The following is a 25,558-nucleotide window of genomic DNA, read 5'->3' on the forward strand; positions in this document are numbered from 1 at the left end:
GATTGTCCAGATTTTGCTGCATTTGTATATGGACTGCTCTGTATCAGAGAAGTTGTGAATGGTGCTGAACATAATAATAATCTTTATTGTCACAAGTAGGTTTACATTAACACTGCAATGAAGTTACTGTGAAAAGCCCCTAGTCGCCATACTCTGGCCCCTGGTCGGGAGAACTGAGGGAGAATTCAGAATGTCCAAATTACCTAACAGCACGACTTTCGGGACTGGTGGGAGGAAACCGGAGCACCCGGAGGAAACTCACGCACACATGGGGAGAACGTGCAGACTCCGCACAGACAGTGGCCCAAGCCGGGAATTGAGCCTGGGACCCTGGCGCTGAGAGATGCAACTGTGATAACCACTGTGCTACCGTACCACCCATTGCAAGATCATCAGCGACCATCCCCACTTCTGATCTTATGAGGGAAGAAAATTCATTTATCAAGCAGCTGCAGATGGTTGGGCCTAGGACACTACCCCGAGGAACTCCTGCAGTGATGTCCTGGAGTTGAGATGATTGACCTCCAACCACCACAACCATCTTCCTTTGTGCCGGGTATGACTCCAACCAGCGGAGAGTTTCCCCCCTGATTCCCATTGACTTCAGTTTTGTTACTGCTCCTTGATGCCATGCAATACACATATTTACAGACAATTATTGACAAGTTCATTTTACAATGAAACTATCAGCCGGTCGGGGGCCCTGGGCGTTCTCTGCGATTGTCGCAGTCACGGCGGTGATGCTGGCGTCGGCTCGAGCATCCGTGGCTCTTGGAGCGTGTCGTCTTCAGCTTCATCGCATCCGGATGGGGCCAGTGGGAGGACGGATCCTCCTGGGAAGGGGGCTGCGGTGGGGTGTGCTGGTGAGAAAATGGTTGGGGTTGGTGGGGGGGGGGAGTGAGGGTGGGGATCCAAGGGGGGCCGGATCACGGAGAGAGACCGTGTCTTGTCGGCCGTCGGGGTGCGGCACATAGGCGTACTGGGGGTTAGCATGGAGGAGATGTACCCTCTCGACCAGTGGGTCCGACTTGTGGGCCCGTATGTGTTTGCAGAGTAGGACGGGTCCGGGGGCTGCCAGCCATGTTGGGAGCGAGGCCCCCGAGGAGGACTTCCTCGGGAAGGCCAGGAGACGTTCATGAGGTGTTTCGTTGGTAGTAGTGCACAGTAGTGCTCGGATGGAGTGAAATGCATCGGGGAGGACCTCCTGCCATCAGGACACTGGGAGATTCTTGGGCCATAGGGCCAGTAGGACGGCTTTCCAGACTGTCCCGTTCTCCCTCTCCACTTGCCCGTTTCCCCGGGGGTTGTAACCGGTCGTCCTGCTGGAGGCAATGCCCTTGCTGAGCAGGAATTGATGCAGCTCGTCACTCATGAAGCAGGACCCCCTATCGCTTTGGATGTTGGCGGGGAAACCGAACAGGGTAAAGATGCTGTGGACGGCTTTAATGACGGTGGCAGCCATCATGTCGGGACAGGGGATGGCGAAAGGGAACCGGGAGTACTGATCAATCACATTTCAAAAATACGTGTTGCGGTCGGTGGAGGGAAGGGGCCCTTTGAAATCCACGCTGAGGCGTTCAAAGGGGGGGGGAAGCCTTCACCAGGTGCGCTTTCTCTGGCCTGTAGAAGTGCGGCTTGCACTCCGCGCAGATTTGGCAGTTTCTGGTTACGGCCCTGACCCCCTCGATGGGGTAGGGCAGATTGCGGGTTTTAACAAAATGGAAGAACCGGGTGACCCCCGGGGTGGCAGAGGTTGTCGTGGAGGGTCCGGAGTCGGTCTACTTGTACACTGGCACAAGTGCCGCGGGACAGGGCATCAGGAAGCTCGTTGAGTTTCCCAGGACGATACACGATCTCGTAATTATAGGTGGAGAGCTCGATCCTCCACCGTAAGATCTTATCATTTTTAATTTTGCCCCGCTGTGCATTGTCAAACATGAAGGCTACCAACCATTGGTCAGTGAGGAGAGTGAATCTCCTACCGGCCAGGTAATGCCTCCAATTCCGCTCAGCTTCGACGATGGCTTGGGCCTCCTTGTCGACGGAAGAATGGCGGATTTCTGAGGTGTGGAGGGTGCGTGAAAAGAAGGCCACGGGTCTGCCCACCTGATTGAGGGTGGCAGCCAGAGCTACGCCTGATGCGATGCTCTCGACCTGGAAGGGGAGGGACTCATCGATTGTATGCATTGTCGCCCTGGCGATGTCTGCTTTGATGCGACTGAAAGCCTGGCGGGCCTCTGCCAATAGGGGAAAACCATGGGCTGGATTAGTGGGCGGGCCTTGTCCGCATTATTGGGGACCCACTGGGTGCAACAAGAAAAGAAGCCCAGGCAACGTTGGGGCAGTGGAGGAGGGGAAACTCTATGAGGGGGCACATGCGTTCGGGATCTGGGCCTGTGACTCCATCATGCACTACGTAGCCGAGGATGGCTAGGCGATCGGTGCTAAACACACATTTGTCCTTGTTATAGGTTAAGTTAAGGATTTTTGCGGCATGGAGAAATTTGCAGAGGTTGGTGTCGTGGTCCTGCTGGGCGTTGCCGCAGGTGATGACATTGTTGAGGTACGGGAACGTGGCCCGCAGACCGTACTGATCAACCATTCGGTCCATCTCCCGTTGGAAGACCGAGACCCCATTTGTAACACCAAACGGAACCCTTAGAAAGTGATGGAGCCGCCCATCTGCTTTGAATGCAGTGTACTTGCGGTCGTCCGGGCGAATGGGGACCTGATGGTAGGCTGATTTAAGGTCTACTGTGGAGAAAACCTTGTATTGCGTTATCTGGTTGACCATTTCAGATATGCGGAGAGAGGGTACGCGTCGAGCTGTGTATACCTGTTGATGGTCTGACTGTAGTCTATGACTATCCTATGTTTCTCCCCGGTCTTTACAACCACCACTTGAGCTGTTGCTGGCCTCGATAATGCCTTCCTTTAGTAACCGTTGGACCTCCGACCTAATGAAGGTCCGGTCCTGGGCGCTGTACCATCTGTTCCTGGTGGCGACGGGTTTGCAATCGGGGGTAAGGTTTGCAAACAGGGAAGGCGGGTTGACCTTGAGGGTCACGAGGCCACAGACAGTGAGGGGGGTATGGGGCCGCCGAATTTGAACGTTAAACTTTGCAGGTTACACTGGAAGTCCAGTCCCAGGAGTGTGGCAGCGCAGAGATGGGGAAGGACGTAGAGTCGGAAGTTATTGAACTCCACGCCCTGGACCATGAGGTTGGCTATGCATTACCCCCGGATCTCCACAGAGTGGGACCCAGAGGCCAGGGAGATCTTTTGTTTTATCGGGTGTACAGCGAGGGAGCAGTGTCTTACCGTATTGGGATGGATGAAGCTCTCCGTGCTCCCAGAGTCGATCAAGCAGGATATTTTGTGCCCGTTGATGAGTACCGACGTCGTAGCGGTTAAAAGCGTTCGGGGCCGAGACTGGTCCAGTGTCGCTGAGGCAAGTTGTGGCAGAAGCTGAGAGATCTCGTCAGGCAATACACAGCCACCTGAGTCGGGGTCCTGAGACGCCATCCAAGATGGCTGCCCCCATGAAACGCACATGGCCGGCTGGGTGATCTCATCAGGCGATACATGGCCAGCCGAGTCTGGGTCATTCGAGATGGCTGCCCCCATGAATCACACTTGGCCTGTGAGGAGAGGAATGGCAGCGGGCCCGGTTCGGCTATGGAGACAGCGGCAGTGACCGGGCCTGGCATACTGCCACGAGGGGCCCCTTCTTCCTGCAGCCCTTGCAGATTGCGGATCGGGCCGGGCAGCATTGCCTGGGGTGTTTGTTTTACCCGCAAAAATAGCATCCCCCCCCCCCCCCCCGGGTTTCCTGGCTGCCGCACTGCACTAGCTTGTGGGGAATTTAGGGGTGCTTTGGAATCGGCCGCGGGTGGGGTCCACCCTGTCCATGCGGGTACCGCGCGGTCAGGAACGTAGGCCTGGGCATTGCAGGAGGCTACATCTAGGGAGTGCGCAAGTTTCCGTGCCTCTTTCCAAGTTTCCCAGCAGTTGCTGGCAGATTTTAGAGGACAGCAGGCCTGCAGCAAAAGCATTCCGTATTAAGAGTTCGGTCTGGTCATTGGCTGGAACTTGTGGACAGTTACAGTTTTTACCTAACACTAACAATGCGCAGTAAAAATCGTCCAGTAATTCCCCTGGGATCTGCCATCTGGTAGCTGAAAGATGCCGAGCATATACCTGATTCACAGTGCGGACGTAGTGCTCTTTTAACAAAGTCATTGCGTCCTCGAAACCGTCCGCGTCTTCGATAAGCGTGTAGAATTCTGGGCTCACCCTTGAGTGGAGGACTTGCATTTTCTGTTCCTCCGTGGGGGTAGTCGGGGCCGTCCTGATGTACCCGTTGAAACATGCCAGCCAATGTTTAAAAGTTGCTGCTGCATTTGCCGCGTGGGGGTTGATTTGTAGACACTCTGGCTTGATGCGGAGAGCAGCCATTCTTCAAGTCTTGTTCATTAAATTGATGCACGATCAATCACTACTGAAGCGAGATTGTAGTCCAATTGAAGGCTTTAATGAACAAGTAGTTACCCCAGCAGCTCCGATACAGAATGACTGCTGTGGGTGAAACACAGACTCTTATGCTCCGCCTGCTGGGCGGAACCAGCAGGCAGGTTCTACCACTCATACTACAGTATAAGGTACATCCCACCTAGGTACCGCAATACCCCGAATATAGCCTACCACACTTTCTCCTTAGTATTTTGGGTCATTGATTGGAGGATTCTACGTTTCATCTGGGGGACGGAACGTTATGCCATTTTATACAAATGTAAACTTGTAGGACTGCACGTTATATGCCCCCTCTGGGTGTGCTTTTAGCTGTTTGCGGGACATGTAAAATAAGGCAGGTGACCAGCCCACCACTTTCATGCCCATCCTTGAGTTCACCCCCTAACACGGAAGGGTTGGGTGGGCAGCAAGATTGGCAGCCCTGCCGTTATATTTGAATAAGTAATCAAGCGTCAATTAGTCTTGTTACCAAGCCAATTAACCCTGATAACACACTACCCACCCCACAAAACATTTGAAATGGGCAGCCAAGCAGGGATGGGAAGCCCAATTCTTAAAATAAGGGTCTGGATTCTCCGCACCCCGCGCTGAAATCGCGGCCGGCGCCGGGGAGGAGAATGCATTTCCCTGCACGGAATTGGGACCGGCGCCGGTTCTCCAATTCTGCGGGCCCCGAAACGCGGCGTACTCTCCGAGCCTAGCACCGACCTGTGGTCATTGCTGGAGGCCCACTCTGCCCGCCTTTCCGCACCCGACCGGCCGAAGTCTCGATGGCGTGGATCTAATATGGTCCTGCCGGTTGGATACTACTCAGTCCGCGGCCGCCCTGGTCGGGGGTGGGCTGATCGGAGGGCAAGAGGGGCCTTATACGCGGCTGAGCAATGTTTGGGCGGGCGGTCAGAGTCGGGCACGCGGCCGATCGGGGGGTGTATTTTCAGTGTCCAGTTCCGCTGTCTGAGTCTGGCATGGAGCATGGTGCGGCCGCTGGAGGCCATCGCCATGTGCAAGCGTGGCCTCTGACCTGGAAGTGTGGGGGCCCGTATCTGCAGCAAAAGCTGTTAGATTTACGCTGGGTCCCTGCTAGTCCCCTGCAGGGCTGGGAACATGTGGCCCTTTCACACCAGTTTTTCTGCCATGTGAGTCTACAGTTTTGACGCAGGCGTGGGGACATAGTCCCCAAAACGGAGAATCCAGCCCCTGTTCTTTAAAAGTGCGGGAGCGAAGGATAGTTCGCTTTTTGTGGGCTGTCTTTTGCCGATTGTGGGGTGTCCCCACTTCCCCCCTCATCCAGCCCGCCTACCTGAGCTATCCAAGTGCTCTCCGCATAAGCTCCCAGTAATGCCTCCTTCGAGAATCCACTTCTCCCTTCTCCTGCATTCCTGGCAATCACCACACAGCTGCTGGGACTGATGAGGCCGTTGGCCAATCGGATTCGCCCGCAGCTCCAGATTATGGCACAGCCTCCCGAATGAGGGGTGAGGGGCAGATGTTCCACTTGCTTACCCACCTCCCCCTCCCTCCCACAGCCCCGTTTACCTGCCCCGAGTTTGCTTCGTGGGTTGGAAGTGAGCCAAATACTTGAAGCAGAAAAATAAACCTTGCTGGAAAATTTGGTGCCGATACCATTTTGTTGATCTCCCGTCAGGAATCACCTTCGCCGGTCACTCACAGACTTACCAGCTGGGAAGTGGTGGGAAGGGGGATTGAGCAGAAAACAACAATATTGTCTGGAACATGGCCCTGAGTTTCGAGATTCCAATCTCAGTAATTATAGCAGAATGAAGGAACAGACAGTTCTGAAAACTGCTGACCTGTTTTTTGGTTTCAGTCATCTCTGGGTATAATTAACAGTCAGTTATACACATGGCTCACAGATTTATTTTGTATTTTTCAAATATTTATGCTTGGTATGTTTGCCAGTTCTCGACATATAAGAGAAAGGGCAATGCACCAAATGCATAACAAAACACACGCCATTCACCCCACGTTGTGAGAATGGACTGGCAACGAGTTTAGCATCAAGTATCTTTAGGAAGCAATAGTGTGAGCAATTTGGCTGTACATTATCATCGACCATCTGGCAGTGCTTACATTATTGTCAAATTACATGACGAAATTTCACTCCTTTAAACCTAAATCCAATACTTCTCCCGCTGTGAGTTTCAGCTATTGCTGCGGGTATTGCTCGAGGAGTAAAATTATCCAGATTGCCATGGCTTCAATGAGTCCCCTCCATTTTCATTAATAGCCTCAGGCAGCTAGCTCAACAAGATACGGGGTGCGATTCAATGGTAATTAAATAGAGTCCTGTGTCAGGCTCGTTTAGCGGGGTGATTCCCGGTGCTGGCAGTGTTGAGAATGTTACTGCTATTAAACAGGGTTCTACTTAATTTATGGACATTGCCAGGGTGGTACCCAGGTGGCACTGCCAGGGTGCCCGGGTGGCACTGCTAAGGTGTCCGGCTGGCCCGACCACCCAGGGGCCCCCGATTGCCTGGGAGACACACGCCGCCCAAGTGCCTGGCGGTATGACTGGTCCATGTTTGTGGAAACCAGCACTAAACGGCACCAGCTCGGGCTCTCCGAGTGAGGCTGTTCGATCCTGGCTGCTGGGTAGATCTGGCGCAGACATGTTCAAGTGAGACGAGCCACTCACTTGAATATGAAAATCTGGATCCCGACCTCAATGGACATGTCGAGGCCAATAGATCGCGCCCATAGCATCTAATTTCAATGTGTTTCACAATGCTCTGTTTTGTCAAGAGACTAATACATGGTGACCGATTGTATACTCTATTATGTACACTCTTGCACAATCATGTATATGGACCGTGTAGCTACATCAAGTCTGGCAGATGTAGAACCATAGAACCATAGAACCATAGAACAGTACAGCACAGAACAGGCCCTTCGGCCCTCAATGTTGTGCCGAGCCATGATCATCCTACTCAAACCCACGCATCCACCCTATACCCGTAACCCAACAACCCCCCCCCTTAACCTTACTTTTTTTAGGACACTACGGGCAATTTAGCATGGCCAATCCACCTAACCCGCACATCTTTGGACTGTGGGAGGAAACCGGAGCACCCGGAGGAAACCCACGCACACAGGGGGAGGACGTGCAGACTCCACACAGACATTGACCCAGCTGGGAATCGAATCTGGGACCTTGGAGCTGTGAAGCATGTATGCTAACCACCATGCTACCCTGCTGCCCCAAAGTAGTTCATATATCTTACTCTCTCCCATTCTAATTATTTCCCTACATTGCCTGGTTTAAGGAATATAGATTTGCATATTCAAAACAGTCTCACCTCTGCCAAAACTGCTCGCTATGTTAGCATCATCCTTGAATGTAAATATAAGTTGCAGCTTATTTTTGCCACCATCTGCCCTCTTTCCTCCGCCGTGCCCTTTAGAAACAGTGCAATGTGTTTATCACCTTTTTCAGTAAGATTGAGGCTATCAACTCTCTCTGCCACATCCCTCCTTCCCCCTCGAGCCCTGCATCAGTCTCCAATTCGACCTTATCCTCAATCATGTCAGTCCTGAGCTAGTCATGAACCGAGACACTCCCCTGCTCCCGCGATTCTATCCCACTAAGTAACCACCCAGTCTGTATGCAGCTCCATCTCCTCACAAACTGCTCCTCTCTCTGCCAAATCCTATATAATTACCCCTCCTTCCCCTTAATAAAAGTCTCAAATGGCATCCCATATGACTGTGAGTTTGGTGCACTACCTCCTCGATCTCTTTCCACTGTCTGGAGTCTTTGGTATAATTGGCAATGTGATCCTCATCTCCCACCTTGGCCATTTAAATGAATCTAAATCCACTCTTGACTATCAAATCTCAGAGAATCTCCTGCAGCAGATTATCTTTCCATTCCCGCACTGTTACCTCTGGTGGTCCCTGAAGGATTTATTCTGGATCCCCTCCTATTTCTCATCTACGCGGTGACCCTGAGAGACACCATTCAGAAGCACAGTGTTCATTTTTTAAATGTGTACCGACATGGAGGCTGTGATTTCCTGGCCAAGCTGCGCTGGCTAGCTTCTCCTCTAGCGGATGCAGCAAACCAGCCAAAGGTCCATTGTCTTCGGCATGACCGGAGGATTGTGCTGGTGGACAGGGCTAGCTGGAAGCTAGCGGCCAGAGTTATGTCTCATCGCCGCCTCTTTGGACACCCGACTGTTACTAAGTTCTGAAATTCCTTATCCACTTTCAGTACGGACTGAACAGAGATCTCCTCCTCTTCCCGTACCAGCCTCCCCGGACAGGCGCCGGAATGTGGAATGTGGCGACTAGGGGCTTTTCACAGTAACTTCATTGAAGCCTACTCGTGACAATAAGCGATTTTCATTTAATTTCATTTCAATATCGGGAAGATTGACGCTGTTGACTTTGGTCTCCATTGCAAACTCCATTCTCCAACTACCAACTTCATCGCGCTCCCTGATAACTCTGCAGCTGAACTTGTCTTTTCCCAAATTTTGTGTCACTTGTGACCCTGAGATGAGCTTCCGACAACATGTAGGCGCCGTCAATAAGACTCCTCTGTAACATCGGCCACTCTGCCCCACCTCAATTTATTTCCATGCCTTTGTTACCTCCATTTCATTCATGACTGACCTTCTGCATTCTACTATCTGTCACCTTAAGGCCGTCCAAAACTCTACCATCCATATCCTAAGCTACTCTAAATCCCGTTTACTTTTCATGTCTGTATTCAGTGACCTACACTTACTCCTGATCAAACAGGTATCAATCACGGTAACACAGTGGTTAGCACTATTGCTTCCCAGCGCCAGGGTCTCCGGTTCGATTCACGGCTTGGGTCACTGTCTGTGCGGAGTCTGCATGTTTGCGTGGGTTTCCTACGGGTGCTCCGGTTTCCTCCCACAAGTCCTGAATGACGTGCTTGTTAGGTGGATTGGACATTCTGAATTCTCCCTCAGTGTACCCAAACAGGCGCCGTGTGGCAACTAGTTAATTTTCACAGTAACTTCATTGCAGTGTTAATGTAAGCCTACTTGTGACAATATAGATTATTATTATTATATTAAATTGATCAGCCTTGTTTTTAACACCCTTCGTGGCCTCTCTACTTATTATATCTGTAACCTCTTCCAGCCCCATTACATAGCCTCTTGCATCTAATTCTGGTCATTTAAGCATCCACAATTTTATTGACTCCATTATTAGTGGCCATGCCTTCAGCTGTCAAGGCCGTAGGCAATGAGATTTCATCTCTCAACCTCTCTGCCTTTCAATCTCTCTTTCTTTAAGACACTCCTTAAAATTTACCCCTTGATAAAGGTTTTGGTCACCTTGTCTAATATCTCCTACTGTGAATTGGTGCCAAATTTTACTTTAAATTGTTCCTGTTGTTGTGCCGAAACCACAGTGCGTCTTTAACCCGCCGACAGTGGACAAATGACTACAAGTCTTCTTCATACAGTGATTCAATATTTATTCACTATCACACAATTGTTACTGTTAATCGATCACACACACACACACTTAAATTAAACTACAAAGCTAGTACGCACAAGACTTTAACTTAACTTCAGAGTGACTAGCAAGTACCAGACAGATATTGGCCTTTATCTGTCTCCCGAATCTTGTAGTCCTCAATGCTCATTCCTTGGTCTGCTCTGGCTCTGGTCTTCCTTCAGTTGGTCGGGTGATGGTCTTTCTCTTCGGCCAGTGAATGGTCATTGTGGTTGGTTGCTGCTGCACAGCGAGAGATTCTCAGGTGGTGCAGCACCTTTTAACCTGCTCAGATTTTGTGCCCTTTGGGCCATTGTCAGTCAGTCGATCAGGGCTAGATCACCCTGATCGATCGAGTCCAATCAGGGGCTGCCACATCGATTTTGGGGCGGGCACTCAGTGTTGGGGCAGGCAGGCCCATTCAAATAAGGAGTTTAGGTGCCGCTGTGTGTGGTGAACATATTATAGTAACCATTCACCTCTGTACTACATTGGACCACGCTGTTGCCCATGTGGGCTCCACCTATGGACCACTGTACTGTACTACACTGATTGTATCATGTTGGTGCCCTTGTGGGCTCCGCCCCCTTGAGGGGAGATATAAGAGCAGCTGCCCTGTAGGCGGCTCTCATTGCAGAGCAGTCGCAGGCAGGCACTGTTCTAGTTGATTAAAGCCACTGTTCACTTCAACTCTCTGTCTCGTGTGAATTGATGGTCGCATCACTGTGTCTGGTAAACAAGTGTGTTGACAGCATAGTTCTATTGTTCCTGGGATGGCCTGGAGATGGCCTTTTTCCTGGGTGGTTAAAAATGTCGGAGCTGCAGCTTTTAGTGTATCTGCAAGCTGCAGCCCGTCTGTCCCTGGCTTTGACCATTTTTCCCAGTGTTCTTTGCAGGAGGCCATTTTAGGTGGCCACACTGTGAAGGACCTTGGTATATCTTATTATGTTAAAGGTGCCCTCTCTCTCTGTCTCTCTCTCTCCCTCTCTCTCTGTCTCTCACTATCTCTCTCTCTGTGTTTTTCTCTCTGTTTCTCTCTCAGTCTCTCTGTCTCTTTATCCCTCTCTCTGTCTCTCTCTTTCTCTCTCTCACTATCTCTCTCTCTCTCTCTAACTCTTTGTCTCTCTCTCTCTGTTTCTCTCTCTGTCTCTCTCATTATCTCTCTCTCTCTCTCTCACTCACTATCTCTCTCTCTCTGTCTCTTTCTCTCTCTGTCTCTTTCTCTCTCACTGTCTCTCTCTGTCTGTCTGTCTTGTGGTGATATGCATCACTGTAAATACACAAGGGGTTAATGTAAATACACATAGACTAGATAGACACTAGAGGGAGCACCAGAGACATGACACACAGACATTCAACCAATAGGTCAGTAAGGTAGGACACGACCAATGGGCATTCACGATACACACAGAGGTGACACCACCACAGGAGGGCATTACACCAACCCATATATAAAGGACACAGCACACATGATCTTCCTCTTTCCAGTGGAGACACTCAGTGAGTACAGACACAGGGTTGATTGAACATCACACCCACCACGTGGATTGTAGCAGACTGGTTCGTCAGGCTGAGTAGCTATAGAAGGATTAACAGTAGAGTCGAATCCAGGTAGGAGAATTGTTAGTAGCTTAATAAATGTGTTGAAGCTATCTCCAAGTCTGAACCTTCCTTTGTCAGACTGCACATCAAGGAAGCAGCTTATGCTACTTCAAGAGCATAACAAAACATGTCTGTCTGTCTATCTCTCTCTCTGTCTCTCTCTCTCTGTCTGTCTATCTCTCTGTCTCTCTCACTGTCTCTCTCTGCCTGTCTATCTCTCTCTCTGTCTCTCTCACTGTCTCTCTCTCTCTGTCTGTCTGTCTATCTCTCTGGCTCTCTCTCTATCAAGTTGGTGTTTTTCTCAGGTCTTCTTTGCCACTGTTGTTATTTGTCAACTATATATTTAATGGTTTTTAATTGTATGAGATGGTGGACATTAACGAGGGTTTCACTTGTGCTCCTCGAAAGAGGAACATACATCAGTTGTGGGGTTAGAAGATGCCTGCTAGTAATGTGCACCTCTATAAATAAATATAAATAAAAGCTTTACTTCAATTTTGCACATAAATAATTGTTATAAATTGGTTCAATATCACACCTGTAACAAAGTGGCACTTCCCAGCAGTGTTATCAATCATAACTCAAACACAAAGATTTATCAGAAGAAGTTACCAAATGCTTGATTAAAGAGTTGGTTTTCGTGCGGCATATACAAACGGATAAGAGCGAGGTAGAATGGAGGAGAGGTTTAGGGAGGGAATTTGAGAGCTGAGACCCCAGGGAGGGGCTTTGACATAGATGGCTCAGAATGTAAAAAATTGACTCAGTGTCTAATGGGGTTCCAATGTATAAGCAAACACAGAATGAGTGATTAATGAATCTCAAGAGTTAAGTTCCAATATAAAATATTACAGTAAGAAGTCTTACAACACCAGGTTAAAGTCCAACAGGTTTGTTTCAAACACTAGCTTTCAGAGCACTGCTCATTCAACTGAGGAAGGAGCAGTGCTCCGAAAGGTGGTGTTTGAAACAAACCTGTTGGACTTTAACCTGGTGTAAGACTTCTTACTGTGCTCACCCCAGTCCAACGCCGGCATCTCCACATTATAAAATATTAGTCACCCTAGTCAATATCCTGAGGGGCACTAATCCCAGACAATGTAACCACCCCTTTCAGAACTCCTTCTCAACTTTAACTAGAACCGGGGCGAACGAGCTGTCTTTGTGACTCAATCTTCATTGTTCCTGTAAGCAGCCTGATGTGACAATATGTTCCTCTGACAGGCACCCACGATCAGGACGCATAGAGTGTTCACTTCATAAAATATGTACATTAGTATGTTTACATATAGCATGGCTTCTATCTGAATACATCCTTGATTAGTAAGTTCGCCGACGACACAAAAAGTGGTGGAGTTGTGGATAGTGAAGAGGATTGTCAGAGGATACAGCAGGATATAAACTGGTTGGAGTCTTGGGCGGAGAAATGGCAGATGGAGTTTAATCCGCACAAGTGTGAGGTAATGCACTTTGGAAGGTCCAATGCATGTAGGAATTACACAATAAATGGTAGGACTCTTGCAAGTACTGACAGGCAGAGAGATCTGAGCGTGCATGTCCACGATCACTGAAAGTGGCAACACATGTGGATAAGGTGGTCAAGAAGGCATGTGGCATGCTGGCCTTCATCAATCGGGGCATTAAATATAAAAATTGGCAAGTTACAGGACCTTAGTTAGGCCTCATTTGGAATATTGTGTATAATTCTGGTCGCCACACTACCATAAGGATGTGGCTGCTTTGGAGAGGGTACAGACGCGGTTTATTAGGATATTGCCTGGTATGGAGGGCATTAGCTATAGGGAGAGGGTGGATAAACACGGTCTGTTCTCACTGGAACAACAGAGGTTGAGAGGCGACCTGATAGAGGTTTACAAGATTATGAGTGGCATGGACAGAGTGGGTAGTCAGATGCTCTTTCCTAGGGTAGGAGAGTCAAGTACTAGGGGACATAGGTTTAAAGTGCGTGGGGAAAAGTTTAGAACGGGGCGAAATTCTCCGACCCCCAGTAGGGTCGGAGAATCGCCTGGGGCCGCCGAAATCCGGTCCCCGTCGTGGCAGAGATTCTCCGCCACCCGGGAGGTGGCGGCGGCGGGAATCTCGCCACTCCGATCGGCGAGGCCCCTGCGGTGATTCTCCGGCCCGCGATGGGCCGAAGTCCCGCCGCTGAGAGGCCTCTCCTGCCGCTGAGGTTTGAACCATCTCTGGTGGCGGCGGGATCGGCGGCGTGACGGGCCCCCGGGGTCCTGGGGGGGCGGGGGGCGATCGGACCCCGGGGGTGCCCCCACGGTGGCCAGACCCGCGATCGGGGCCCCCCCACTCAGACCCCGGGCCAGTGCCCTGGGTGCACTTTTTCTCTTCTGCGGAAGAGAAACCCACATCGCGCATGCGCCGACCGGCGAAAGCCTTTCGGCCAGCCCCGCTGCCGGGGGCGCCGGTTTTTTTTGCGCCAGTCTTCTGGTGCCAACCGATCCGGCTCGGGGCTAGCCCACAAAGGTGCAGAGAATTCCCCACCTTTGGGGAGGCCCGACCCCGGAGTGGTTGGCGCCACTCCCCTACGCCGGGACCCCCCGTCATGCCGGGTAGAGGAGAATCCCGCCCCAGATGTGCGAGGCACGTTTTTTACACAGAGGGTGGTAAATATATGGAACGTGCTGCCCGAGGAGCTGGTGGGAGCCGGTACGATAGCGGCATTTAAGGGGCATCGAGACAAATATATGAATAGGGTGGGAATGGAAGGATACTGACTCCGTAAGTGCAGACGGTTTTAGTTTAGGCAGGTACCATGGTCGGCACAGGATTGGAGGGCCAATCTTTGTTCTTTTATTGCACACAGGCTTCTTAAGACACACACATGAATATGTACTGGTTTGTAAGCTGAGGGAGAGACAGCCAGACTCTGGCTTGAGGATGCCCCTTCCTCAGGGTAGCTGTTGTCCCCTCTGCCTCCAGGATTGGTCTCACAAGTCACCCAAGGACACACAAATCATGAAATGTGGCAGACACCACCCTTGCTTCGAGGAACTGTTCGCGACGACAGCAAGAATTTGTTGCCCGAAAGCCCTGTAAAGTGTGGTGGTCAGGAAGTCCATGTTGCCGTGGCAACGTGCACATTTACATGCATGTTATGGTCTGGAACTTTGGATAGCGATGGCAGAGGCTCCAACGATTTTTCCATCATACGGCTGACCAGGAATCTCGCCAGCCATTGGTGTGAGTTGGAAAGATTTACACTGTGATGCTCAACCTGTTTGACCTCGTTACGAACTCACCTTCCTTTTAAATCAAGTCCTGAGTGGGAGTCAAACCCGGAGCTTTTGGCAAAGCGGCAGCGATGCTACCAACTGCATCACGGGACTTTACAAAGTGTAAATTCTGAAAACCTAATAAAAAGGATAATTCTCCATGACAGTTCCTTGACCAATCAGAGTCAACCTGTCCGGTTTGAATTTAAACAAAACCATGCCAATTTACTGATTGCTGGTGCAGTCTCCATGGCAATGACTCTATCAATCAGTAAGAAGTCTTACAACACCTGGTTAAAGTCCAAGAGGTTTGTTTCAAATCACTAACCTTCGGAGCACTGCTCCTTCCTCAGGTGGAAGGAGAGGTAGGTTCCAGAAACATTTATATAGACAAAGTCAAAGATGCCAGACAATATTTTGAATGCGAGCATTTGCAGAGAATTAAGTCTTTACAGAGCTAGAGAGAGGGGTAACCCCAGGTTAAAGAGGTGTGATTGTCTCAAGCCAGGACAGTTGGTAGGATTTCGCAAGCCCAGGCCAGATGGTGGGGGATGAATGTAATGCAACATGAATCCAAGGTCTCGGTTGAGACCGTACTCATTGTGCGGAACTTGGCTATAAGTTTCTGCTCGGCGATTCTGCGTTGTCGCGCGTCCTGAAGGCCGCCTTGGAGAACGCTTACCCGGAGATCAGAGGCTGAATGCCCTTGACTGCTGAAGTGTTCCCCGACTGGAAGGGAACATTCCTGCCTGGTGATTGTCGCACGATGCCCGTTCATCCACTGTTGCAGCGTCTGCATGGTCCACCAATCAGAGTACACTTGCCAACCAATCAGGACCCTCTTCCCATGGAGTACAAATTGTTGTTCCCTTCGAGATTTGGTATTCTTTTAAATCTGCCGTGATGAGTGCAAGGTGAAAAGCTTCGACAGGTTGTTTCATATTTAGCATAACTTAAGCTCTGTGCAACCAAGTGGCCATTGATAAAAAGGAAGTTGATTAAGAACACTGACAGCGGCACTTCGCATTGCTGTACGACAAAATATGCCGAAGACTGATCTCAGCCGTGTTCGTGATTGTGAACTTGGCAGTCAGCAGCATTGCCCGATTTAATCACTGCCTTGTGTCCCACTACGAGGAACTGGTTATTCCACCTCAGTGGAGATTTATTTGGGAAACAAAGTGAGGTGCTGGGCTGTGTTCCCTAAAAGTCTCATAAAGATTCCAACTCCTCAGAGATTTCTGCAGAGGACGTGCTCAAATATAGCGGAGTTCTGTGGTACGCTGTGTATTTTAGGTGGAAGCATTGACTGTTGCAAGTATGTGATTCCGATCTTGGTTGACATTTCTGTAACCAAGCTTTAGGGCGAGTCATTTATTTTGGAACAATTTTCTTTCACAAAGTAGGAGAGGAACTGTAGTGAAATCAACATGCAAAGTTAAAGATGTTGTACAGAGATAAAGGAGCCCAGCAGGAGCACGTACGTAGCAACCTCATCACAATTTAATGTCATAATGTCGTAGAATCTACAGGACAGAAAGAGGCCATTCGACCCACCAAGTCTGCACGGGCCCTTGGAAACAGCTCACCACTGACTCCGCACAGTGACCCAGCCGGAAATTGAACCTGGGAGCTTGGAGCTGTGAAGAAACAGTGCTAACCACAGTGCCACCCTTAGAAATACCTCCGCCCTATCCCCATAACCCAACCTAACCTAACCTTTGGACACTGAAGGCAATTTATCATGGCCACTCCACCTAACCTGCACATCTTTGGACTGTGGGAGGAAATCGGAGCTCCCGGAGGAAACCCACACACACACGGGGAGAATGTGCAGACTCCGCACAGTGACCCAGCCGGGAATTGAACCTGCGAGCTTGGAGCTATGTGCCACCCTTAGAAATACCTCAAAGCGCTGCATGCCATGAACTACTCTATAAGTGCAAAGATTTGGGGATTTTTGGCCTTTTCTCCCTGAACTTGCTCTCCTCCATCACCTCACTCCTCCAACATGGAGGAGATCCACTCCTCCAACACCTTCAACAGCTCCCCCTCTTCCCACAGTCCCTTCCCATGCAGTCGCAGAAGGTGTAACACCTGCCCCTTTACCTCCTCTCTGCTCACCATCCCAGGACCTAAACAATTTTCAGGTGAGGCAGCGCCTCACGTGCACCTCCTTCAATCTGGTCTATTGAAGTCACTGCTCCCTGTGTGGCCTACTCTACATTGGAGAGACTATACACAGACTGGGTGACCACTTTGCAGAATACCTCCGGTCCGTCCACAGGCAGGACCCAGACCTTCCTGTTGCTGCCATTTCAACTCACCATCCTGCCCTCACGTCTACATGTCTGTCCTTGGCTTGCTGCAATGTTCAAGTGAAACCCAGCGCAAACTGGAGGAACAACACCTTGGGCGCGATTCTCCGCCCCCCTCGCCGGGTGGGAGAATAGCGGGAGGGCCTCCCGACATTTTTCACGCCCACCCGCTATTCTCCCCCCACCACGCCCGATAGACGCCACGAATCGCCGCTCGCCGTAAAAAACGGCGAGCGGCGATTCTCCGAGGCCGAGTGGCCGGGCCTTCATGCCCGTTTCAACATGGCAGCAAACACACCTGCTCGCTGCCGTCGTGAAACGGGCGCCAGATGCCCGTTTGGGGCATCTGGGGGCCCGATTGGCACGGCAGTACCATGGCCGTGCCAATGGGGGCATAGGCCCGCGATCAGTGCCCACCGATCACGGGCCGTGCAGCTTGATCTTGTGGGGCGGCTGAGGGAAAAAACGGCAACTGCGCATGCGCGGCTGACGTCATCGGTCGCGTCAGCCGCCGTGATGCTTGTCGTGTGGCCTTGTCGACCGTCGTCAAGGCCACGCCGCCGTGACGCATAGGGCCGCGCTCCTAGCCCCGCCCGGGGGGTTGGGGGGGGGGAGATTCGGCCCCGGAAGTGGGCGTGAAGGCTGCCGTGGGTCACGGCCTGTCCCACGGCAGCCTTTACGATTCTCCGCATTTGCGGAGAATCTCGCCCCTCATTTTCCGATTAGGCACGTTACAGCCTTCCGGACTTAACATTGAGTTCAACAACTTCAGACTGTGAACTCTCTCCTCCACCTTCACCCTTCACCCCAATTTTATTTCTATCAATTTATTTTCATTTCTTCCATCAATCTGTTTTCCCCTCACTATTGTCCCACCTCGCCCACCCCACTTGAACCATCTGTCCCAGGTTCCTATTTGTCCCTTGACACCTTTGTTCTGCCATTAATACATTCTAACCTCTTAATGTGCCTCCCTTCTCAGCCTGCGTTCAACTCCTGCCACGACAGATGATGGGAATTGTATCCAATAAACATCTGGAATTCAAAAGTCAAGGATCATGCCCAGCAAGCCACTCAGTTGTGTCAGACTGTTACAAAGTCAGTAAACTGGAAATGACAATGGCAAACACAGCCCTGCCGACCCTGCAAAGTTCTCCTCATTAACATCTGGGGGCTTGTGCCTGAGTTGGGAGAGCTGCCTCACAGGCTGGTCAAGCAACAGCCTGACATAGTCACACTCACAGAATCACATCTTATAGACAATGTCCCAGACACCATAATCACCATTCCTGGGTATGTCCTGTCTCACCGGCAGGACAGACCCAGCAGAGGTGGCAGCGTGGGTTTCTTCCTGGTGCTCCGGTTTCCTCCTACAGGTCCCGAAAGACGTGCTTATTGGACATTCTGAGTTCTCCCTCTGTGTATCCGAACAGGCGCTGGAGTGTGGTGACTAGGGGCTTTTCATAGTAGCTTCATTGCAGTGTTAATGTAAGCCTACTTGTGACACTAATAAAGATTAATATTATATCCTTCTGAGCATCAGCTTTTAAAACTGAGATTGGTGTATTCTTGTTCAGCAATGATATTGATTCGACGTGGAACGAAGGTGCACAGATAGAGTTAAGATGCAGGTCAGCCGTGGTCTGACTGAATGGAGGAACAGGTTGGAGGGGTTGAGTGGCCTCTGCCTGATCCGATCTTTACGATCAGCTGCCAGGCATCAGTTGTACACTGAAGAGCTGGGAACAAAGTTTCTGAGCATTCACGTTGTCAGTCCCATGAGATGACATTGAATTTGAGTCAGGCAATTTCCACTCCCAGTGCAGTTTATGTTATACTGCGCTCCACATCACAAACACACTGGAGTCCGAGGACTATTTAGTAATCCTCCCAGAACAAACAGTGACTGAGGAATTTCCTGCCACTTGTAATTAGCAAACTTATCAGATGATCATGGGGGTGACCAGACAGATGGAGATCATCACTGTGGCTCTGACCAAAAAGATGGAAACTAGCGGGAACTGCAATCAGAATTAATAACCACTTTGGAGAGAAGAGTCAAGAAATTCTTTTCAGTTCATCACAAATGAAAAATCAAGAGCGCAGGGCCGTGAAAGCAATCCTTCTTTCTTATCCTCTGTTTCACTCCTGTACTGGAGATTTTGGCTTCCCAGATCAGGATCTGTGTTTATGTCATCCAAACATCCATTATCCGCGTGGGACTCCAACCTTTGTGCAAGCAATAATTCCTCCTGAATTCATGGGAAAAGTAAACCAGGAAAATATCTTCTGAGAACTCGACACCCGGGGGGGAAGGTCAGCAGATGTGTGGCGAGTCCACAACAAGCACATTCCCTCCAGGTCATCACTATACTTACTTTTAGAAAACATTAAGAACTAGTGTGTTTGCATCAGTTAATTGATGTGACATTGTGCGGCTGGCTGATAACACAGAAACTACACGGTGTATGTACCGTGTTAATCACATTAGTGGGTGATGTGTGTACCGTGTTAATCACAGTAGAGGGTAATGTATGTACCGTGTTAATCACCCTTGTGGTTAATGTGTGTACCGTGCTCATCACATTAGAGGGTGATGTGTGTACCATGTTAATCAGATTAGTGGGTGATGTATGTACCGTGTTAATCACATTAGTGGGTCATGTGTGCAGTATGTTAATCACATTAGAGGGTGATGGGTGTACCGTGTTAATCACAGTAGAGGGGGATGTATGTACCGTGTTAATCACATTAGTGTGTGATGCGTGTACCATGTTAATCACATTAGTGGATGATGTGTGTACCGTGTTAATCACATTAGAGGGTGATGTATGTACTGTATTAATCACATTGGAGGGTGATGTGTGTACCGTGTTAATCACAGTAGAGGGTGATGTGTGTAACGTGTTAATCACAGTAGAGGGTGATGTGTGTACCGTGTTAATCACAGTAGAGGGTGATGTGTGTACCGTGTTAATCACAGTAGAGGGTGATGTGTTTTCAGTGTTAATCGCATTAGTTGGTGATGTATGTACCATGTTAATCACATTAGAGGGTGATGTGTGTAGCGTGTTAATCACATTAGAGGGTGTTGTGTGTACCGTGTTAATCACATTAGAGGGTGATGTGTGTACCGTGTTAATCACATTAGAGGGTGTTGTGTGTACCGTGTTAATCACATTAGTGGGTGATGTGTGTTCGGTGTTAATCACATTAGAGGTGATGTGTGTACCGTGTTAATCACATTAGTGGGTGATGTGTGTTCGGTGTTAATCACATTAGAGGTGATGTGTGTTCGGTGTTAATCACATTAGAGAGTGATTTGTGTACCGTGTTAATCACATTAGTGGGTGATGTGTGTACCGTGTTAATCACATTAGAGGTGATGTGTTTTCAGTGTTAATCGCATTAGTTGGTGATGTATGTACCGTGTTAATCACATTAGAGGGTGATGTGTGTACCGTGTTAATCACATTAGTGGGTGATGTGTGTTCCGTGTTAATCACATTAGAGAGTGATTTGTGTACCGTGTTAATCACAGTAGACGGTGATGTTTTTATCGTGTTAATCGCATTAGTGGGTGATGTGTGTACCGTGTTAATCACGTTAGAGGGTGATGTGTGTACCGTGTTATCACATTAGAGTGTGATGTGTGTACCGTGTTATCACATTAGAGGGTGATGTGTGTACCGTGTTATCACATTAGAGGGTGATGTGTGTAACGTGTTAATCACAGTAGAGGGTGATGTGTGTAACGTGTTAATCACAGTAGAGGGTGATGTGTGTACTATGTTAATCACATTAGAGGGTGATGTATGTACCGTGTTAATCACATTAGAGGGTGATGTGTGTAACGTGTTAATCACAGTAGAGGCTGATGTGTGTACTATGTTAATCACATTAGAGGGTGATGTATGTACCGTGTTAATCACATTAGAGGGTGATGTGTGTACCGTGTTGATCACATTAGAGGTGATGTGTGTACCGTGTTAATCACAGTAGAGGGTGCTGTGTGTACCGTGTTAATCACATTAGTGGGTGATGTGTGTAACGTGTTAATCACAGTAGAGGGTGATGTGTGTAACGTGTTAATCACAGTAGAGGGTGATGTGTGTACCGTGTTAATCACAGTAGAGGGTGATGTGTGTAACGTGTTAATCACAGTAGAGGGTGCTGTGTGTACCGTGTTAATCACATTAGTGGGTGATGTGTGTACCGTGTTAATCACATTAGAGGGTGATGTGTGTACCGTGTTAATCACATTAGAGGTGATGTGTGTACCGTGTTAATCACATTAGTGGGTGATGTGTGTTCGGTGTTAATCACATTAGAGGTGATGTGTGTACCGTGTTAATCACATTAGTGGGTGATGTGTGTACCGTGTTAATCACATTAATGGGTGATGTGTGTACCGTGTTAATCACAGTAGAGGGTGATGTGTGTAACGTGTTAATCACATTAGAGGGTGATGTGTGTACCGTGTTAATCACAGTAGAGGGTGATGTGTGTAACGTGTTAATCACAGTAGAGGGTGATGTGTGTAACGTGTTAATCACAGTAGAGGGTGATGTATGTGCCGTGTTAATCACAGTAGAGGGTAGTGTGTGTACCGTGTTATCACATTAGAGGGTGATGTGTGTAACGTGTTAATCACAGTAGAGGGTGATGTGTGTACTATGTTAATCACATTAGAGGTGATGTGTGTACCGTGTTAATCACATTAGTGGGTGATGTGTGTACCGTGTTAATCACAGTAGAGGGTGATGTGTGTAACGTGTTAATCACAGTAGAGGGTGATGTGTGTAACGTGTTAATCACAGTAGAGGGTGATGTATGTGCCGTGTTAATCACAGTAGAGGGTAGTGTGTGTACCGTGTTATCACATTAGAGGGTGATGTGTGTAACGTGTTAATCACAGTAGAGGGTGATGTATGTACTATGTTAATCACATTAGAGGTGATGTGTGTACCGTGTTAATCACATTATTGGGTGATGTGTGTACCGTGTTAATCACATTAGAGGTGATGTGTGTACCGTGTTAATCACATTAGAGGGTGATGTGTGTAACGTGTTAATCACAGTAGAGGGTGATGTGTGTAACGTGTTAATCACAGTAGAGGGTGATGTGTGTAACGTGTTAATCACAGTAGAGGGTGATGTGTGTACCGTGTTAATCACATTAGTGGGTGATGTGTGTACCGTGTTAATCCAATTAGAGGGTGATGTGTGTACCGTGTTAATCACAGTAGAGGGTGATGTATGTACCGTGTTAATCACATTAGTGGGTGATGTATGTACCGTGTTAATCATATTAGTGGGTGATATATGTACCGTGTTAATCACATTAGTGGGTTATGTGTGTAGTATGTTAATCACATTACAGGGTGATGTGTGTACCATGTTAATCACAGTAGAATGTGATGTATGTACCGTGTTAATCACATAGAGGGTGATGTGTGTACTGTGTTAATCACATTAGTGGGTAATGTGTGTACCATGTTAATCACATTAGAGGGTGATGTGTGTACCGTGTTAATTACATTAGTGGGTGATGTGTGTACCGTGTTAAACACATTAGAGGGTGATGTGTGTACCGTGTTAATCACATTAGAGGGTGATGTGTGTACCGTGTTAATTACATTAGTGGGTGATGTGTGTACCATGTTAATCACATTAGAGGTGATGTGTGTACTGTGTTGATCACATTAGAGGTGATGTGTGTACCGTGTTAATCACATTAGAGGGTGATGTGTGTAACGTGTTAATCACAGTAGAGGGTGATGTGTGTAACGTGTTAATCACAGTAGAGGGTGATGTGTGTACCGTGTTAATCACAGTAGAGGGTGATGTGTGTACCGTGTTAATCACATTAGTGGGTGATGTGTGTACCGTGTTAATCACAGAAGAGGGTGATGTGTGTACCGTGTTAATCACAGTAGAGGGTGATGTATGTACCGTGTTAATCACATTAATGCGTGATGTGTGTACCGTGTTAATCACAGTGGAGGGTGATGTGTGTACCGTGTTAATCACAGTAGAGGGTGATGTATGTACTGTGTTAATCACATTAGTGGGTGATGTGTGTACCGTGTTAATCACATTAGTGGGTGATGTCTGTACCGTGTTAATCACATTAGTGGGTAATGTGTGTAGTATGTTAATCACATTAGAGGGTGATGTATGTACCGTGTTAATCACAGTAGAGGGTGATGTGTGTAACGTGTTAATCACAGTAGAGGGTGATGTGTGTACCGTGTTAATCACAGTAGAGGGTGATGTGTGTAACGTGTTAATCACAGTAGAGGGTGATGTGTGTACCGTGTTAATCACATTAATGGGTGATGTGTGTACCGTGTTAATCACAGTAGAGGGTGATGTGTGTACCGTGTTAATCACATTAATGGGTGATGTGTGTACCGTGTTAATCACAGTAGAGGGTGATGTGTGTACCGTGTTAATCACAGTAGAGGGTGATGTATGTACCGTGTTAATCACCCTAGTGGTTAATGTGTGTACCGTGTTAATCACATTAGAGGGTAATGTGTGTACCGTGTTAATCACATTAGTGGGTGATGTATGTACCATGTTAATCACATTAGTGGGTGATGTATGTACCATGTTAATCACATTAGTGGGTGATGTGTGTACCGTGTTAATCACATTAGAGAGTGATGTGTGTACCATGTTAATCACAGTAGAGGGTGATGTGTGTACCGTGTTAATCACAGTAGAGGGTGATGTATGTACCGTGTTAATCACATTAGTGGGTGATGTGTGTACCGTGTTAATCACAGTAGAGGGTGATGTGTGTACCGTGTTAATCACATTAGAGTGTGATGTGTGTACCGTGTTAATCACAGTAGAGGGTGATGTATGTACCGTGTTAATCACCCTAGTGGTTAATGTGTGTACCGTGTTAATCACATTAGAGGGTAATGTGTGTACCGTGTTAATCACATTAGTGGGTGATGTATGTACCATGTTAATCACATTAGTGGGTGATGTATGTACCATGTTAATCACATTAGTGGGTAATGTGTGTAGTATGTTAATCACATTAGAGGGTGATGTATGTACCGTGTTAATCACCGTAGAGGGTGATGTATGTACCATGTTAATCACATTAGTGGGTGATGTATGTACCGTGTTAATCACATTAGAGGGTGATGTGTGTACCGTGTTAATCACATTAGAGGGTGATGTGTGTACCGTGTTAATCACATTAGTGGGTGATGTATGTACCGTGTTAATCACATTAGTGGGTAATGTGTGTAGTATGTTAATCACATTAGAGGGTGATGTGTGTACCGTGTTAATCACATTAGTGGGTGATGTATGTACAGTGTTAATCCAATTAGAGGGTGTTGTGTGTACCGTGTTAATCACATTAGAGGGTGATGTATGTACTGTATTAATCACATTGGAGGGTGATGTGTGTACCGTGTTAATCACAGTAGAGGGTGTTGTGTGTACCGTGTTAATCACATTAGAGGGTGATGTGTGTACCGTGTTAATCACATTAGAGGGTGATGTGTGTACCGTGTTAATCACAGTAGAGGGTGATGTGTTTTCAGTGTTAATCGCATTAGTTGGTGATGTATGTACCGTGTTAATCACATTAGAGGGTGATGTGTGTACCGTGTTAATCACATTAGAGGGTGATGTGTGTACCGTGTTAATCACATTAGAGGGTGATGTGTGTACCGTGTTAATCACAGTAGAGGGTGATGTGTTTTCAGTGTTAATCGCATTAGTTGGTGATGTATGTACCGTGTTAATCACATTAGAGGGTGATGTGTGTACCGTGTTAATCACATTAGTGGGTGGTGTGTGTACTGTGTTAATCACATTAGAGGGTGATGTATGTGCCGTGTTAATCACATTAGAGGGTGATGTGTGTACCGTGTTAATCACATTAGTGGGTGGTGTGCGTACCGTGTTAATCACAGTAGGGGGTGATGTGTGTACCGTGTTAATCACAGTAGGGGGTGATGTGTGTACCGTGTTAATCACATTATAGAGGGTGATGTATGTGCCATGTTAATCACATTAGAGGGTGATGTATGTGCCATGTTAACCACATTAGTGGTGATGCGTGTACCGTGTTAATCACATTAGAATCTTTGAAAAGGTCCCGGTTTAGCTCAGTTGGTTGGACAAGTAGTTTGTGTCCGATGCCAAAAGTACAGGTTCAATTCCCGTACCAGCTGAGTTTATTGGGGAAGTTATGGCGTAGTGGTGGTGTCCCAGGACTAGTAACCCAGAGCTCTGAGGTCCCAGGTTCAAATCCTGCCACTGCAGATGGTAAAATTTGAATTCAATAAAAAAAAATGTTTGGTCTGACGGTGACCATGAAACCATCGT

At 48.3% G+C, this 25,558-nt stretch overlaps 1 protein-coding gene across 2 annotated transcripts in view; it reads left to right on the top strand.

The window, feature by feature from the left end:
- Nucleotides 1–25,558, top strand: part of lpar3 (lysophosphatidic acid receptor 3) — an 88,836-nt gene that overhangs the window by 12,984 nt on the left and 50,294 nt on the right. Inside the window, exon 1 of one of the 2 annotated variants that reach the window (XM_038793636.1) lies at nucleotides 19,541–19,555. The exons of the other annotated variant lie outside the window; for it this stretch is intronic. The gene's annotated coding sequence lies outside the window, so the exon portion shown is untranslated. Of the gene's footprint in view, nucleotides 1–19,540; nucleotides 19,556–25,558 lie in introns of those variants that run through there. 2 annotated transcript variants of the gene reach the window in all.

The sequence above is a fragment of the Scyliorhinus canicula genome, chromosome 4 (assembly GCF_902713615.1).
Source record: "Scyliorhinus canicula chromosome 4, sScyCan1.1, whole genome shotgun sequence".
NCBI lineage: Eukaryota > Metazoa > Chordata > Chondrichthyes > Carcharhiniformes > Scyliorhinidae > Scyliorhinus > Scyliorhinus canicula.